Raw genomic sequence first — 19,517 nt, forward strand, 5'->3', positions numbered from 1 at the left:
CTCTCGGGTCTCTGGCCGCGGCTCTTACCCAGCGGCTGGGGCCGGCCCATCCGCTGACCTGAACCCCTCGGTCAGGGCGAAGAGGTGCATAAACCAGAAGGGGGGGAACCCAAACAATCAAACAAAAAAACCCGAAAAACAAAGAACCCCAAAACCTGCTCTCGACCGCTCTGTGCAGAGCGTTGCGGTTATGGTTTGGCGAGGAGCAGCAGTTTGTTGAAGCACCCGAAGGCGTTGAGTGAGACACGAAGGGGAAAGCAGCTTTTTGGGGACCTGGAAGGGTAGCAGGCAGGCAGTAGGTAGGGGTCCAAGTGGACGCAGAAACTGCCTGCTTGCAGGCAAAGGGAGTTGGGTGTCACACACAGATCTAGCACTTGCCTGAGTTGAGGACCATTTTGTTTAAAAAAAACAACCAAACAAAATTACCAGCCGTAGTTCCAGAGCAGAGAAAGGTAACAGCAGCTGTCAGAGGAATACTATAAATTATCTGTCTGCAGTAAACAGCTCTAGGTGTAATAGGTGAATATAAATATTTCAAAGTTGCCTCTTGTGTTATTTGTGGCCTTCTTGATGAAGATGGAATTCAAATAAATATTTCTTTTTCATCCTTCTTTAGTTCTGGACAAGGCTAAGAAATTAAAGAATGAATGAAATTAACTTTTTTCTTTTTATAGTTGGTTTTGCTATCAGGCTCTTATTTTCTAGTGACTTTGATACTGAAGGAGCTGATTAGTTTTTAAACAGATTGAAATTAAATGAAATGGACTTGAAAAATTAGGCAATAATTGTACTGGTTTAAAATCCTATTAAAATAATTGGCTGTCTCTTTGTGAGAAACAATTTAGAGTTGTTATAGTAGTAGTCCAACAGCTTAACCCTGCTAACAGTTATAATGCATTAAAAATGAGCTGGAAATTGGAATACAATGTAGCTGCATCTCCTATTACTTTCTAAGGTTATGTAACTTTTAACGGCAATATACTTTTGTCTTGCTTCAGGCACCTACAGATGTAATGGGAATGGCACCTTTATCAGCATTTACCCTACTTACTTTAGTTTAAGTTCACTCCACGTATGCTTAGGAAAACACCTATAATCAGTTCTGTGTAGTATCTATGCATGTAGTAAGTGTTTTCTCAGGTGGATTCTTGTAACGTTGAGAAACAGCAGTTAGATGGATGACAATGTACATGCGTAATCCCATGCAAGACCATGAGGTATCTGAACACTTAAACCATTTTTCTGTCTTTCTGTTTTGATTCCAAAGAACCTCTGTCTCCAGACGCTTGATTTAGATTGGCACAGAGTCTTAGGTATCCTTAACACTGCAATAAAAAATTGTTTTAACTAATAATTTTTTTTTCTTGCCAAGAGCTGCAGCAGGAAGGAATGCGGATTACGTAAACTAATTAATAAATTAATTTTAGGTTAATAATCTCAGCATAAACTGTCTTGTCTTAGCCATGGATGATAGCATGTACACTTACTGTAGCATGGATTTTGCTTTTGAAATTTAAATTCCTAAGGCAAAGAATGGAACAGTTATATGTGTATCCAAGAGGGAAGAAAATTCTTTTCTCAAAATTTTATAAATAATACAAAATTTTAAAAAGTTGAGGTGCTTGGGACCTGCTAATTTATAAATGTGGTAAGTGTATGCAGACTCTTAACAGATTGAAAAAACAGCTTAGGTTTTTGCAAACTGTATCTCAGTCATTAAAATACATAATTTAGCTTCAGTTAATACAGTTACAGAGATGGCAAGAGCTAACTCTTTAAAGCTGGAAATGTACGACTGCTTTTTAGGAAAACAGCAGATTCATGGACTAGGTACATTTTTAATGTGTTCTGTTGGCCAAGTATCGGGCAGTTGCAGAGAGAGAAAAGTGGGATGCGGTGCTAAGGCTGGATCTCGGACTGTTTTTATGTGTGAAAGGTGGCTTCAGCATACTGCTATTGGATGGTATGAAAAGAACAAGGTTATATTAAAAGTGAGGGAAAAGATTACAGAGTCCTCCATGCACGCATCCAGTTTTACCTTAGCGTTTACTGATTCTGATATCCAAGAAAATGAAAGTGTTTTGGTGTAGTGTGACATCTTAGCATCTGAAAATAATTCCAAGATAGTAATTTTAAAAGGCTACACTTTCTTAGGGAGTTAATTTTTAGAAAATTCACTTAGTTTACTATAGAGTATACACACAAAACTCAAACTTGTTTTTATCAGTGTAGCAAACTGTTGTTTGGAACTTTGCTTCTGTGATGATAAAGGAATGGGTTAAGGTATTGTAAAATATCACCAGACATACTGTTTTATAAGTGTCCTATGAATTTTGGTGTGTGCAGTGTGTTTTCTTCTGTTCCGTGAATGTCTTTTTCCAGTGTATGTAACACTCCTAAAATACCTTGTCTACATAGTTAGTGTTTTTTTTCTGTTTAGTAGGCCCCTTAATAATCCTGGATTGCCCTATTTGAAGAGGGTTGATCCAGTCAAAGGTGAGATAGGACAGCTAGGTGATGGCTGACAACTATTTCTATTTTGCCCTTCCCAAACAGTGATTTGCACTTGAAATGATGGTTGTATGTTCTTGCTCTTCCTTTTTAAAAATTTTTTTTATTAAGGTGTTGATGTCACAGTTGAGAAATCTGAAGAAGTTTTATTGGGTTGGCAATCAATCTCTTAAAATAGACCATCCTATCAAGTAAGGTAATAGTACTAGTAAATGACAGTTTGTTGTCTGCTTTCTTCTCATAAGAAAGAATCTGACTTGTTTAAATACCTCATGGCTAGGTTTTCAATGTCAGTTCTAAAATCTTCCAGAGAATGCTTAAATACTTACTCTCAAGTTTTCCTAAAGCACAGTTGGAGGTATACCTATAAATTTACATCCTTTTTTGTTTTCACTGAAGTACAAGAAATTATCTTAAATGAAAACCCTCTATCTGTTCTTCAAGTTGGCTAATTACCCTGGAAAAATGCTGTTCTGATTTCCCAAAATGTCTTCTACCTTTAACCTCCAGCTTTAATGTTGACTATATGCTTGAGGAATTGTAATTCTTTCTTGGAGAAAAGCAGTATTTCTTCACATGACATGCAGATGAGTTTGATCTATTGTAACTGTATTCCTGTTTAAAACTCATTTAAAAAAAAAAAAAAAGGAAAAAAGGTGTCAGTAGCTAATTATCAGAGCCAGCAATTATGCTTTTGCATAGTTCCATCTGCCTCAACTGGTATTCGATCTTTAAGAGCCTTTTTATGTCAGTAGAGGACACTCGGGTTTTTTTATAGAACTTGTACTGTCAAATGGCAAGTCCAGTAGGTAATACGCTTGCTTGTATCTTGTAATCCTGAAGGGATGTGGCATACTTCACTGACTTTAAAGTTCTGAGTACAGCCACAGGGGGGCTAAATAACTCCGTTTATGCCCTGGCAGTCTCTTGCTAAGTAGGTTACCTAGGTCTGTTCTAACTGTCAGGTTTCCATTTCAGCTTAATTGTAGACGAGTATCACTCATTTAATTTGTGAAGAGTAAAAAAGGAATATAGAGAGTGTCTAGAAAGGATTCACTTTTGTGTTACTGAGAAAATAATTGTTTTTGAAGGCTAAGAGGTGAAAGATTTTTGATGCAGCTAATTTTCCTTAGAACTGGTTGAGTTTATTAAATCATAAAATCACAGAATAATTTGGGTTGGAAGGGACCTTTAAAGGTCATTTAGTCCAACCCCCCTGCAGTGAGCAGGGACATCTTCAACCACATCAGGTTGCTCAGAGCCCCGTCCAACCTGACCTTGAAAGTTTCCAGGGATGGGGCATCTACCAAGGATGGGGCATCTACCATCTCTCTGGGCAGCCTGTGCCAGTGTTTCACCACCTTCATTATGAAAAATTTCTTCCTTCTATCTAGTCTAAATCTACCCTCTTTTAGTTTAAAACCATCATCCCTTGTCCTATCACTACAGGCCCTGCTAACAAGTCTGTCCCCATCTTTCTTAGAAGCCCCCTTTAAGTACTGGCAGGCTGCAATAAGGTCTCCCCAGAGCCTTCTCTTCTCCAGGCTGAACAACCCCAACTCTCTCAGCCTGTCCTTATAGGAGAGGTGTTCCATCCCTCTGATCATTTTTGTGGCCCTCCTCTGGACTAAATTACTTTAAAATATCTATAATTGCCTTAATCTGTTAAATCTTGCAAGTTACTGCAAACTAATGAAAGTAGCAGAAGACTTCCTGAAATTAACAAAAACTTACATTCATGGATAACTCTTGAAAACAGGCTGTTCTATCATGATAATAGTTTTTCTCTGGAGTTTGCTAGGGAAAACTTCACTGGAAGCTGGATTTTTAAAGAAACTTGGCTTGACTGCTTTTAAGTGCTCTAGAAGTAGGAGTGAGCCAGTCTCCTGCAGTAGTCTGTGTCCTCACATAACCTCCAGTGGCAAGCGAAAGTAGAACTGGCTGTGAGATGGTGTCTGTGATTATTTATTTAAAAAAAAAAAAAGATAATTGTCTTTGAAGATAAGGCCTAGGTAAGGTCAGAAGTCTCTGCAGTAGTATAACCAAGAAAAAAAGCAGTAATGGCAGGTGTATTGGATCTTGTTAATGATTATCATAGCTTTAAAATTCTACTTTTCCTTTAGCTTTATATTTTCAAGTACAGCAAAACTTGTTTGTGAACTGATCTGAAAATAAAGCTGTTGTTAAATGAGCCATGCTTTTAGAAATTTTTAATTGACTTACAGCTTACTGGAATAATAATGACATGTTGAATGTATTTTGTGGTTTTTAAATACTTAGAGAATTACTTCTACTTTACAGGAAGTTTGTAAAATTTCTCAGGAGTTCTTACAAAACTTTCTTTACAAAATAGTACTTGGTGTTTCTGGTAATCTCTTCCTGTCTCAGTCGCATGCCTCATTAATCCTTTTACTTAGTTAATCCTCCCAGTTCACATTTAAAAAACTATTTAAAAAGTAAATTTCAGAAAGGTGAGTGGTTTTGCATGTTTATATTTTTTTGACCATAGCTCTGTTTTTGGTGAAATGTTCCTTGATGGGAACGTAAAAAATCACTTAATGGCATCTGTACGTTTCTGCTTATATTTTGGAGGTTTTATTCCTTCTCTACCAGTATTTTTCTCAAATCATGTTTTGGTCACGATGTTTATAGTTCTTTCTGTGCTGTTGCTTTCCAAAAAAGCACAGGGTTAAGACTGTGGGTCTTAATCTTATCCCAATAATCTGTTTTTTACACTGAAAAGGAACACGATTACAGATGATTTAAAAAAAAAAAAAATCTTCTTTTATGAAGATTGTTGCAATAAAACTACAGAAGCTAAATAATTCCAGAACTTTCAGATGATGCAGATTTATTTTGTTAAGTCAGACTTTTGAGTGACTTGAAGTCTGGAAGACATATAAATATAATGCTACGGCTGACATAATAATCTTTGCAGTAGAGCATCATACCATGATAATGCAGTTTTATGGCTCCTGGGATGCATTAAGTCTGCCAAGTGCACAAGTAGAACTTGTTCATATCTCTGCATCTGAGGACGAGCATGAACTCCTGAGAGTTGTTGGGATGCCTAAGCTCCTCAGCTTCTGAGGGTCTTTGGAAAAAGTCTTTTTTGTCTAGAAAGATGGCATACTTCATGAATAATATGAAGAGTTCTAACACTTTATACTGTGTATGCATTCTGTATGGAAACCTTACCAAAGAAGAGGTGAAATATACAGAGAGAGTGAAGTTAGAGTATTCCTCACTTTGAAGAGAAAAGCTATACACTTTATAGACTCAAAATAAATAGAGATTTTAGTGCTTGTAGTTTGCTTGGTGATGGTGATCTCTCTTTTTTTTTTTTTGTCCATTCTTTCTATCCTATGCCTTGAGAAAAAGGAATTCAAATATGAATACTGTTCTACATATTATCAAGTATTAAAGATGTATTCAACCTTAGTATGTCTGTTTAGTTTAAGGATGATGTCTTCAGTCTTCTTGCTTGAGTAGCATTTTTTGGCCTGTGAGGCCAGAGTAGGTTTTCCTGTTTTTCTTTCCCAGTTCTCATGTGGGATGTTGAGACATGATTTGAATAAATTTCAAATAAATTATTCAGTAAAATTCAAATCATAAAGATGATACTTAGTTCTTATAAAATACTTACTAATACTTAGTTCTTACTAATACTTAGCACAATACTTAGTTCTATGTCAAAAAGACACTACTAGTTAAGTCTTTAAAGTGTGCTGATCATCCCATTCTTTGAGGATAACAATGCAAATACCTTTATAAGTAGAAATAAAATCATAAAGATGATTTGAATAAGTTTTGAGCTGAATACTCTATTTTCAGCTGGAGTAGAAAGATTTGAAGAGGCTGTACAGTATAAAATTTTTTTGGTCAAGCAGTGCTTGACTGTCTTTTTTCATATTCTTGGACTTTAAGGCATTGAGTAGTGATTTCGGTGGCTTCCTTTAACTGTTGTTCATGTTAGTTACACTTCTTGTGAAAGTACAGATAGTATTATGAAACTGGTAGAAAGGCTGACTTCACAAGGAGAGGGAGAATTATTTTCATTTCTGTAGCTCTTTGTTGTGCTCAAGGCATTTCAGAGTGCACCATAACCAGTTGAAACCTTGATAAGGTGCTAACAGAAAACCCTTATGCTGCAGCTTTGAGTATATTGGTCTTGTTAAGAGGAGGTATTTGAGAGCGAGTTCATGTTTATATCACACTTAAATCCTCTCTAGGTCTCCTGGGTCAGATGAAAATAGCAAAATACTTAGTTCTATGTCAAAAAGACACTACTAGTTAAGTCTTTAAAGTATGCTGATCATCCCATTCTTTGAGGAAAACAGTGCAAATACCTTTATAAGTAGAAATAAAATGGAACTATATAATGTTTATATAATATGCTAAGATAAGCCATATATATGAGGTGAAAATAAGAGTAAGCAATAGTCAAAATTTATCATTGTTTAGAAACAATTTCAGTAATGCTGCACAAGATGGTTGTTGGGTGGCTTAAAAATACCTAAAAATAAAACAAAATACTGTAAAATTGTCATTAATAGCCTAGATGTTTGAGATATTAACAAAAAATATTTCCATGTGATCCGATGCTCTAATCATTTGCTCAAAGTCATGAAAAAAGATCATAGGCAAGATCTGGGCTACAGTAAGATTAAGAGCTTTAATCTTCCTGGAGAATCAAATGGAAACTTGGAAGAACTTTCTCTGGTTTAAATCACTGTGCTCTGGTCACACCAAGTCTAGGATACATTAGAACGCTATGGAGTGCATTTCCTTATGTTCTTTGCTATCTACCTTTTTTTTAAGGAACGAATTTAGCTTTGTTCTCCAGGAATACTGGCACATACCCCTGTAAAAAAAAATAGGAAAATAACTACAGAATGTTAGATGTGTTTGGGACAAGTTTCAAGTTAGTATCACCTCTCAATAACATAAGCATTAATAAAATTATTGAGATGAGCAACAACTGAACTGTCCTTGCAGAATAGGTTTAAAATGATACAAAGACAGTCTTTCCGGCAGCAGTCATACACAAAACTTAATGCTACAACGGTTTGTTACTGAAAATGCTTATTCAGTTGGTCAGGTTTTAATAAGCAATGTTTATAAACATATTTATAAGTAATATTGGTCATGAATAAAGAATATGCTTTTTAATTTCATAACTGAATGTCAGAAGAACTGAAAATGCAAAAATGAGGAAAAGAATTTAAAAATTATACACAAAGTTCATATATGGTACATTAAATAGAAATGACATTGTAGTTTGGATTGGAGATCTGGATATGTGGTTTTGTTTTTGTTTTGTTGTTGTTTTTTAAATGGTATTCTAACAAAGATGTGCCACCTTCCTCAACTGGGGTGTTAGGAATTTTAGGAAAATTAGTTTTAATTGGGGTTAGTTTGGATTTTTTCTTCTTTTGCTAAGTATGACCAGGTCCAAAGCATGGTTATATACTTAAAACTTTATGGAGATGCTTCTCAAGTTGGTGAGGAAAAATTAAGCTTTTGTTATAACTGGTGCTGTATCTTCTGATAAAAAAATCCATGAGCTGTTTTGACACCAATGTGGCAAGTAAAACTGAATGCAAAAGAAGAGTTGGTGAAGCTAGTTAATGTTTTCTGTGTACTAATTTATAAAAAATATAAGTAATTCAGAAGCCCTGCTTTTCACTGAGACTTCAGCTTGGTGGAACAAAAGTCCCACAAACATGACATGGAGACTGTGGGTGTGTTTTTGATATCTCCTCCCCGCCCCCCTCCAGCTTAATATCTGAGGGATCGACCCAACTGAGGCTCTTTTAAGTAACATAAGGACTTCACTTTGTGATGAGAGGTTTCTAGATCTAGACACCTCTGGCCTAAAAGCAACTAGGAATGACTTCATAATTAGTTACAGGGTTTTTTTTTCCGTTGAGATAGCCAGACCTGCCCCTGCCCCCCAGGGGAAATTGTATTTTTTTTTAAGTCTGAAGAGATCATTCATGCAGTATGAATTATTGTAACCTGGTATTTATGAAGGATTTTCAGGCTTTCCCACCCCCCTAGGAAAAAAAAAAAAAATCACTTGGACTCCATCAGATTCTACCAAAAAAGTTTGAAGAGTAAAGGATTGCATTTCTATGAGAGGGGAGGTGTGGGAATGAGCCACTGTGTGGGATGTTTGTACTCTTATTTTTCTCATGGAATATGAGAAGATGCTGGAAATGCATTAGTGAAGCTGAAATATTCACTGTCTTCAATGAACCTTAAGTTGGGACTGAGGTATAAAATATTATTTTCAAAAATGTTTTTCTGTGTGTAATGCATAGTTACAACTGCAGAAGTCATTGTCCTAGAATGTTTGGGAGTCCAGGAGCCTAATATTAAAGAAGGGGTGGGACTGGTTCATGCGTAGTATCTGTGAAGCACAGTGATTAGGGTGTAACTTAATCCTTGGAATTTGTGAAGTGCTTTTGCCAGGTTTAGACGGGAGAAAAGTAGTTTATATGTACCTGGCTTTATACCTTCTGACTCTTCCTCCAAGTATTTGTTACTGACAGAGATAACTAGAATGGCTTTCTTCTTTTCATTAACTATGTGAGTCATTGTTTATTACTGGTCCAGCTCATAAAAGCAGAACTATCAATACTCATAGTGTGTGCAGGGGATTTCATTTATTAAAATGTAACCTCATAGTCCAAGATAAACTTTCCTCTTTACTTTGCAGATTTTCAGATAGTTCAGAAGTTAATAGCTGGATTTGAATTCTTTTTCTTTTTTGAGGTTTTCTTTTTTGGAATAGTTTTGATGTTGGCTGACTTCCTGGAAGGAAAACGCACTCTTGCCTATCGAGCTGAGAGTATGTTGCAAACCTAATGAGTTGGATTTTAGTTACTTGTTGTTCCTGAAGTACAAAAGGTATTATGAAAGTGCAACACACGCACACTGCGATCACCACAAACTATGAGACAGTGTATCTCTTTGATGCAACAGTGGATTTAGGAGTGATGAATGTGACCAAACTGCACTATTGTGAGAGTGAAGTAGGAGTGAGTTTAAAGTATTGCCATTAGCTTTTCCTGTCTATATCTGAAGGATGTTTCTGATGGGCTAAAGTTGAGTCATTTGTCAGACAAGTGGCAAGGAGAATAAGGCGCGTCTCTCCTGGAAGCTATGTTGTAGTTGCCCTATTGAGGAGCTTCAGAGAGCTTTCTTGAAGCAAACCTAGAAACTGTATAAAAACGTAATACTTTAACAGGTATATGTCCAGTCTTTCAGTTGTAAATACGCTGGATTGCATGTTGGCTTTGAGTGGAGATCATGGTGAGATGAGGATTGTTTGATAAATGGATTGATATGTATGTCTGTCTGTTTCACACTCTTAAAAAAAAAAATCTCTGTATCCTAAAAAAAAGTCAGACTTTTTTAGATGCTGTATAGCAGAGTAAAATAAAATCACTTTATTTTTTTTCATTGATGGACTACCATTCTAGAAGCTTCCTGAAGGTTTGGGCCTGGTTTCAAAACAAGCGACTGTCTGGATGAAAAGGCCTCTTAAAAATCAGGATTCTTTCCAAATAAAAACTGGCTGAAAGGCATGAAGAATTGTTTCTCTTTTTTCCTAGAGGTACTGTTTCCTTTCTCTGTAGAGATAGGAATCCAAAGTAACTGAGCTGGTGAACTGCCAGAAGATGCAAGCTGTATTGTGATAATAAATTGGTTTTTTCCTCTTTTTGATTTTTGCAGGTGAAGAAGTTGTTTGTAATTCGTATAGTTAAATAAAACACATCTGTGTTTTATCTATATTTTCTCTAGTGAAAATATGAGAAAGGGAGGGTGTAACCTAACAAATGTAGCTAATACAAGTTATGAAATGTGTTAAGAACAACTTCTATATCTTTATAGAATTTTGATAATCATTCAGGGCTGGTGATTTTGCTAGGAAGCTGCAATATTATGTCCATTACTATAGAAAGCTGAGGCTACTTTTAGTCTAAAAGTGGGAATACATACGTTGCAGACTGGTTTGCACAGTTGCAGGAGGAGGATGAAATTGAACATGAGCAAAAGAAGAAAAGATGAGATAAGAACTAAAGTGTATATTTCTTGCAGGTTGTGATATTGAATAATAAGAGATATTTTCTTGTGTCAAGCAAAAAATACTTCTTGTGAAGTATTGTGAAGAAGGCTTATGTGCGCAGCTTGTGTGAGCGAGAGGGATCAATGGGAACTCATGAGTGGTATTTATCCAACTTTTGAGGTATGTGGATGCTTCTTCGCAGGATGGGTTTTTTTAATCAATTTCCTGTAGTTAGAATACTAGGCACTTCGGCCATATCGCATCAAGCTGATAGCAAAGATTGGTTGGCTAATGGAAACAGTGATTAAGGGCTTGAATTTTCCTGAGGCTCAAGGGTGATAGTGAAACAGCTGCTGTTGCAGGCAGTGGAAAGTATGAATAACTCTTGCCTGGGGTTGTATAACCAAAAGAATAATCGGATCAGAGACTAGGTTAAATCATTGTGACTTCTATTAAAAACGCTGTTAGTCCATGTGTTCACGCCTCATTACAGCATATAATTTAAGGATGCCAAATAGAGCCCGCCTGTTAGGCATGAGTAGATGAAGCCTTCACATCAAGAGTCAGATATTTTTCCCTTGAGAAAGGAGTGGGGGAGAAGGTCATTTGCGTGAGAGGTGTATAATAACTTTTTTTCTTTGGTACATGCCAGGAAAACTTTAAAAGCAATTTTAGTAACCTAGTCCATAGCAGATTAAATGCAGTAATTCTTCACAGGAGACAATTTCAGGAGAGATTGTTCTTTAATTAAACTACTTGAGATGGAGCTATGTCTCTTGTTTCTTCCTTAGCAATTTGCCAAAATAAAACTCTGTTCTGATCAATGTTAGACTGCAATAATGTTTTCTTCTCCTCTGCTGAAAAATGCAAAACCCAAACATTTCTGGAGGAAGGGTGGAGGAAGCAGAACATAGAATGAAATGCAGAACTGTATTGGTTTTTAGCGATGTTAATTGAAGCCTAAGTTCATAAACAAAAACTGTTGCCCTGAATATTCAGGAAGTTATAATGGTTTCAGGAGTTATTTTCTAATACTGATCTCTTTCCATTCAATCAAAACAAATTTGTTCTTGCCATATAAACAAAGAAAATAAATGCATCCTGAAAGCTCCCCTGTTAAGTACCTCAAAAGCTTTAAATGCTGGTGCTTTTTGTTACCAGTAGTGTTGCAACAGAAAAATTACCCTGAGGCGTCTCTGATTAGGTCAGATGGTCATATGTCTATTTTGTTGGGGTTTTTTAATGCCAAGATCTTGCCACTAGCAGCTGAAGTAATTCAGGCCTTGTGTTGCTATTGTGTGGCTGCTGCAACAAAAGGGTTAGTTACATAGGAAGCTTCCCAAACTTTGCAGACAGTTAGCTTTTTAGCGGCCAAATAGCCTGTAATTGATTATATTGTAGTATGTTTGCAAAAACAGGTTATATAATTTATCATAGTATCTAGTATGTCACTAACTTAACATGCCTGAGAAAATTACAGTATATTAGACATTAACCTTACCAAAAATGCATTTGATTTAGGATAAAATCCAGACTCTTGTGGCTTCTTTTATTATTTTTATTAGTATTTTTAAAATGCTTTTGAAATGTCTAGGTGAGCTTAGTGTGTCTTTGGAAGTACAATAACTAATGGAAATTATATTGTTCTTCTGCTACCCACCCAGAACATTCTTGAAAAATATTTTGAAACTGTCTTCCATTTTTCCTTCCCTGACTCCAATGGAAAATTTCATTCTTTAAAGTTCAGAAAAATACCAGCCTGCTTCTGAACAGCTACTGTGGTTTTCTAAAGACTCCGGTGTTAGGATATAATTTTTTTTCCATTGACTTCTGTTTTCCCCTTGGTCACAGAGACTGTATCAGAAGAGTGGTCAGAAGATGAACGCTGTAACTTTGGTTGCCTATGATAATATGCTTAAGTTAAATAACTGTTGTTGGGCTATAAAGAACTAGTCATTAAAAAAGCCCCAGAACACATGGTGTTTTCATACACTTTAGCCCTTGTCTTTCTTTTAACTTTTCACTCCCTCAAGTAGTAGTTTTGGCATGATATAGTGGCATTTTTTAAACTATAATAAATAGCTAATTGCAGAAGTATTTTTTTTTTTGTTAAATTTCGTCAGGGTTATAGCCATATCTTCACTCAGTATGACAGTTTGTGTATCTGTCAGCTGAAAAAAACACTTAACTATTTAGACAAATGTTTTGGGGGCAACTCCTGCTTTACTTTTTGGAAGTGACAGCTAAAGATCAAAAGAAGGAAAACCACTAAAGTATACATTCATGCTGCAAGTTTAAAAAAAAAAAAAGAAAAGAAAAAATCCAAGGTAGTATCTAGATTTAGTTTCACCTGTTAACCATCTTTGTAATTTAAAGGATAAACTGGGTGTCTTAGGTAAAATTTGGCACATATATGGAGACTGAATTTTCAATATAAGCTATATTAAGTGCACCAGAACGATAGCTGACAACATGCAGCAAAGCGTATTTGGATGAGAAGAAATGCCCTAATCTCCCACTTTGCTTTTAGAAAACAGCAGAAGCAGAACTGAAAGTGAGAGGAGAAGGTTACTCTTGTTGTGTGATGAGGGAAGCAGCTGGAAGCATCCTGGCAACACCGGCCTTGCAATCTTGGAAGAGGCCATTCTTTCTGAGCCGCTGCTCTGCACTCTAGTGCCCTTATCGCTAAGGCAGGGACTCGCAGGGTTTTTGAAGGCTCTGAAGTAGGCCAAGTAGATGACCAGGCTGCAGCTGGATAGCTGCTGCGGGTTGTGAGTTTCTTCTAATAGCAGAGTTCAGTTTCCAAGAAACATACCTTAGAATTGTCATCAGATTTTGCAGCATTCCTGGCATTAGGTTATATGTATGCACGAGCTTGTCCAGTGTTGTCAAACTATCATCGCATTCTGGTGTGAAGGAAGTGGTTTTGTGTGAGAGCATTGCCCCTTTGTCTCTTAGGTTTGTTCCTTCCCTTTAAGAAGAGTATGCCAAGCATACTCTTAAAGCTGATGACAATTCTGAGACCTGTGCCTGCTCAATGGAAGCACAATTGAAATTGCCAGCTTCTTTCTTGGGAACCTCTGAAGAGCTGCCTTCTAGATACTGTAAATGACAGCAAATTTTAACTTGCTAGCTGAAAATAATACCTACTGTAATAAACCTCTGACCCTGTAGATGATGCAGTCTTGAAGGTATGTTTGAAGCCTAGAAGATACACAAAATGTTTGCTAGTCAAAGTGAATTAACCAGTACAAAATTATGTGCAGCTGCTTAAGTCTTATGCACAGAAGTTCAGGTGTTATAGAACACCACGCTGATTTTTTTTTTAAGCTTTTATCTCTGAAAATGTTCAGAAATAGCTTTTTACTTAGTAGCAGACTTCTGTTAAATTAATGTTTTAGTAACTGTCTCATGGTAGATTGCTGTAGAAGAAGTCAGTGCAGGAAATAAAGCAGAAATACTGAATAGTCAAGCCCTATTGTGATTTGCAATTCGGGGGCGATGAAAAGTCTTTTATGACATAGCTGGGACCTGAATTGGTGCTATTTAGAGAGTACTTTGGTCTGGAAAACCATGATGATGACACTGGTGTCTGTTTTTTGAGAGGCGTTTCTTTCTCTCAGTTAATCAGCTATTAAAGTTACCTGTAGTAAATCCCTTCTTTTAAATGCCATGTTGAGTAATGAAGCAGAAGAAATGTGATGCTTTAAAAAGTCTAATATAATTTCTAAATAAAGAAAATTTAAAAAAATCTTAGATTGTAGGAGAACCAGACGGAATGATAAGAATTAACTTCTGATCAACTTGGTGGTTGATCATAAATTGGAAAGTAGAAGTTACTTAAATCTGTGCTGTCTTTGCTTCCATGTCTCCCTTTCCTAGACTAAACCTGGTTTAAACTCCTGCATCTCAGTGTTTGGGACCTATAGTTTAACCATAATTATTAGGAGGGCAGTTGCTCCATCATCTTATCCTTAAAAATTGCCCAAGTGTAAGCTTTAAGTACAAGGTAAGGGATCCTGTGAAAGCTAAGTAACAGAGAACAAAAGCCAGCCGCAGCACTTCAGTGCTTCAAAAATGCAATGCAATACAGCCACTTACAGATAAGCTATTGGCAGTTTGCGCAAATGTAGTCCAAAAGCTGAGGTGGTGTCAGCGGAGGAGCCGAGATCCCTTTTGGGCCCCTGCACAGGGCAGTGCTCTGGCAGGAGAACTTGTTGCTTGTGGCATTGAGGAATTGGCACAGTGCTGGGAACAGTTACGTTGAGCAGTGGTGTTAGCTTGGAAGGTTAGCCACTTACTTTCTGAACGGTTGGACATATCTAATCAGAGTAAAGGCTAGGAAGACTGAGAAGTTAGCTGTGTGACAGACCATGAGGGTTTGGGGGAAATAGTAGTTGTATCGAGAAATCTAAACCCAAAGAATGACTGTAAGCAAATAGATGCTGAAAAGTCTTAATGTGTCAGCCCAACCAGGTCACCTTAAATCTTGAAGTGTATAATATTTTTCTTTTGATAGATTGGACATCAAAGTTTAGTACTGAAAAGACAGAACCGATTGTATTCATTTTATAGTATGTTGGAGTCTCATCCATATCAGGTAGGAAAGGAATTATTGTAATTGCTACATCCTGCAGTTGCATTTAATTACAGATGAAACTGTGTGCAGTAAAGTAACTTAAAAGAGAATTGTTCCTAGTTTAGCCGTGTGGGGTGGTTTGGTTGGGTTTTTTCCTCTCCCCTATAAGGAAGAACATACCCTGGAAAGTTTTGTTATTGCAAGCTGATTTATCTTTAACGTAACTGGTAGTTTCTGAGCCTCAAAACAGGCAGCTAACTCATTCCGGTAGTTGACAATGTAGCTTCTTTTGTAAAAATTCACAAGACCATAGTTTCTTAAGGGAACTGCTGGTAAGTTTTGGTTTTTTTTTGAGGTGGTGTGTGCTTATTTTTTTTCTCCCTACTTCTTTTTTTCCAACACACTTAATCTTTTCATGTATTTGCATGTCATTTAATCTTTCTTCCCCTCCTTTCCCACCTCCCTCTCCCCTTTCTTGTTTTAAGTATAGCTTTCTTTTGCTGACTGTTCTGGCTAGTACTTTGCATTGCATGTTGTCTTATTTGAAGGCTATGTAATTTGTTTGCATTTAAATCTGCAAAAACCTTGTTGTAACGTTTAAGTTGCATAACGTAGAACTGGAAGTGCTTGTTGTAAGCTTTTTTTTTTTTTTGCTCTGCTTGGCAGGTTTGAATTGTCAGCTAAAATTTTCTGAGTTGGCTTTAGAAACAATTAAGGTATTGCTTTCCTTAGATGCTGTTAGAATCAAATGACTTTGAGAAGAAGCGACCAGTCTGTGGTGGCTAAAAATATACAGTGTTTGTGAAACTCTGGCTCCTAAAACAGTATTTGTTAATCATGCACAAACCTTTTTATGAAGAACACCTGAACACAGTAGTGTGTTTTCCTCTTAGTCAAACTTGTGAAATAAAACACTTTATATTCCATCTTTTTACAGAAGTAGTTCAATCAAAACCCAGTTCATCTGGAAAAAATGCTAAGCATTAACTGTTCACATGGGAAAGATGTCTTTATTTCTGTATTTAGTTAAAGGCTAAGTATACAATTGTAGCTTTCCTTTGACTACAGGACGTTATTGTTGCAGTAACTTAATGTTAAGTTCCTCAGAAATACCTTGGAGAGTGGCATTAATCACAAACAGACTAAGAATAGCTCAGGGTAGTGCCCTGAAGGGAGCTGTCTGCCTTTCTTCCTTGGCTGTAGAAAAGGTTTCATGGTTGTATTTTCCAAAGCAGGGTTTGGGGGACTACGTGAACAAGTAAACAAGAAATTTGAAAGCCGTAGGGAAACCTGAGATATTATATCCATATTTAATATCGCCCCAAAATTTCTTTATTATTTAACCTTCACTGGGAAATAGGAACAATTTTGCAACACTGAAAACCTATTTTGATAGCACTGTTTTACTTATGTGTGTGATAACCTATGTTTCTAAAATTGGTAAAAATGGGTAGAGCAGAGGTTGTAAACACTTTAAAGTAATTTCAAATGAGGGGGCTTAATGGAAGTCCAGCAGAACTTGCCTGAAGCAAGGATTGTAAAGCTCTCATCAAAATGAAATTTGTAAGCCATATTCAAGGCATGAGAAGTGTGAGCAGTGCTTTGTCAGACTGTCTGGGAAGGGAGGAATTGGGTAATCAATCGCCCTTTTAAGCAGGAAAGAATGTCTGGTGGGAGAAATCAACCTGTTACCCTTTGAATTGCATGGAGGCAGCAACCCAGATACAAGTAATGTGAAATGATGTTACATGTAGTTTCGCTATACCCAGAGCTTATCTGCATACTAAACAAAATTAAGTTCCCTTAAATTTCTTAGTGAAAATGGGAGGAGATGAGGGTCCTGGGAACTACTTTGAAGACTCATTTGTTTAAGTAGTAACCTCCTGAGTAGGGCTTGATCAGACAGAGGGTAACCAGATCTTTGATCAAGTACTGAAGGCAGCCTCACTGGTGTGTGCTATGTTGAACTGACACCACAAGGGATTTTAGAAACCAGTCAGGCAGGTAGTTTCAGGAAGGTTGTGATTGTTTACACAGAGTGACTGTGAAATAAACTCTCTGTAGTGTTGTGACTTCCAAGAAAAGAACAAACTTTTAATAGAAGATGGAAGTATTCAGAGAGGCTCTTTCTAAATTTTCCTAAAAAGAAAGAAAGAAAAAGAAATTAAATTCTGTTTCCTAAGTCCTCTAAGGCTGATGTTCTAGTAAATGGGAATGTATGGGAAATGGAGTGAAAAATATGCATGTGTTTTGGTTTTTTCATAATATTTTGGGGAAAAATAAGCATTTAGATTTCTTTTCAAAATTTTTAAATAACATAAAATGAAACACACCCCCATCCCCTGTCCCCAACCTACCCTCTTTCCCAGTTTCTCAAGACTTCTGTCTCGGAGGATTTGGCAGAGAAGGTTTCCTCAGAGATGCTCCCCTTAAGAGGCCAAGTAAATTTCTCACCATGTGGAACATTTTCACCTAAATCTTGAATCAGGACAGTGTTTATAATTACCACCTTTCTATGAAGAAGCAAGAAGTATTGTTTGGGAAACTCCAATTCTGTTTATGAGTGTGTCTGTAGATTTGGGATTCAAATGTATATACGTGCCTGTTCGTTTTGTCTTCCCGCATGCACACTGATAGAGGATAAGCACCCTGCTATTTAAATACAGTAGCCTTTTCTGGGTTAATGGAAAGGGCGCTAGATCTGCTGACAGCTCTGCTCTTTGAGGCTTCTTTTTGCGGGAACTATTTTCACTGGATCCTAACAGCCTCTGGCTTTCAAGGTTGCCATAAAGTCAAATTGTTGTAACGTGTCCTCATAGTCTTACCTTCAGCTGTATTAAACAGGTAACTTTGTTTATATTGATAATTTTGGGGTTTTGTCGTATTGTTTTGGCAGCGACATCTAAAGAGTGATAAATCCCTTCTAAGAGGAGCTTACAGATAAGGACTTGATCCTCCTTTCATTTAGAAAAGTGGCAATAGTATGGCAGTAACTTTAACTGGGAACAGCATCAAGGCATAAAATAGTGATGTCAGGATCAGGACAGGCAAGAGAGGATAAAACAGACTATTAAAGGATGTACTAAGTCTAGTTACATGTTAAAGTAGAACTGGGTGTAAGCCTGGAGTAACTTGTTTAGGAAAACAAGCGTGTGCATGTTTGCTGTGATGGCAGTTATTCTGGCTATAGGAGTGCTTGAATTAACAAAATCATATTTGATAGAATGAAGTCAGTAAAACATGCTGTTTGCTTTTAAGGAGAGAGCCTCAAAGATTCACAATTAGAAACTAGACAATGAGAATATTCTACTTTACATACTGTGCAGACTTGGTGAAATGTTTTCCAGGAAAGTTGAGTACAGCCATGAATCACTTATGGAAAACCCAGTGGAATGAATTAGTCAAAGAAATATTTGAGTGACCACCCTTTGCCTTCTGCTATCAGGAAATAGTGCGGCTTTCCATGATTTTATACACATCATGTGGCATAAATACAAAAGGCTATAGTTAGAATAGCAAGCAATTGCAGTTGCTGCTCTTTGACTTTCTCATAGCTTTCTAAAAATGCTTGTTTTGAAATAAATATGAAATTTCATATCAGAAAAAAGGTGTGGGTGATTTGGGGAAAATTTTCAAGTTTTTAAGATGCTTAGGGAATTTCTCTACTTTCTTCCCTGAACTTGCTTCTACCTAAGTTTTCCTGCTGGCATAGTTTAAAGTCGGGGGGACGACACCTTTTCACTCTCTCTTCTGAAACTGTTACTTTTCTTCTCTCCTTCCACTGTCAGGCTTTTACTTCTAGGGTAATGACTAAGCAAAGTCAAAAGACTGCGCAATTGAAACAACTGTGGAAATGAAGGCTTCCGCATCAGTACTCCATGAGTTAGGTATTTGATAATGTACATACACTGCAGTATTAATTACTGTTGTTCAGAGAACTGATGAAAAAATGTATCCTCATATGCAGTGAATTGGCCAATCTGTTTACTGGATGGTAATGAATATTTTTTTGTTATCAGTGTAATTATTAGCCAACTTCTACAGTCTGTATGTCTCCCCCATGCAGATGCATTGAAGTGTGTGAACTTCTCATGCTTTTTGCACTGGCATGTGTGATCTGAACAATGTTAATGATTATGGCATTAAAAGACTAAAAGGGTATATCAGAAGTGCCAGAAAAAAGTGTGTGGGGTGAGGGAGTACAACTTTCAATCTTCTTTGGAGCGAATCTTGCAGTAGTCTTTGTGACATGGGCTGTTGATCCAAAAAGCCTAGGGGAGCTCTTGGTGTTTGGAAGGGAATTGCTTGGACTTACCGACATCCTTTCATAGATATGAAGCTGTGAGTATT

Source organism: Phaethon lepturus, unplaced genomic scaffold (assembly GCF_000687285.1).
Source record: "Phaethon lepturus isolate BGI_N335 unplaced genomic scaffold, ASM68728v1 scaffold14045, whole genome shotgun sequence".
NCBI classification, from domain to species: Eukaryota; Metazoa; Chordata; class Aves; order Phaethontiformes; family Phaethontidae; genus Phaethon; species Phaethon lepturus.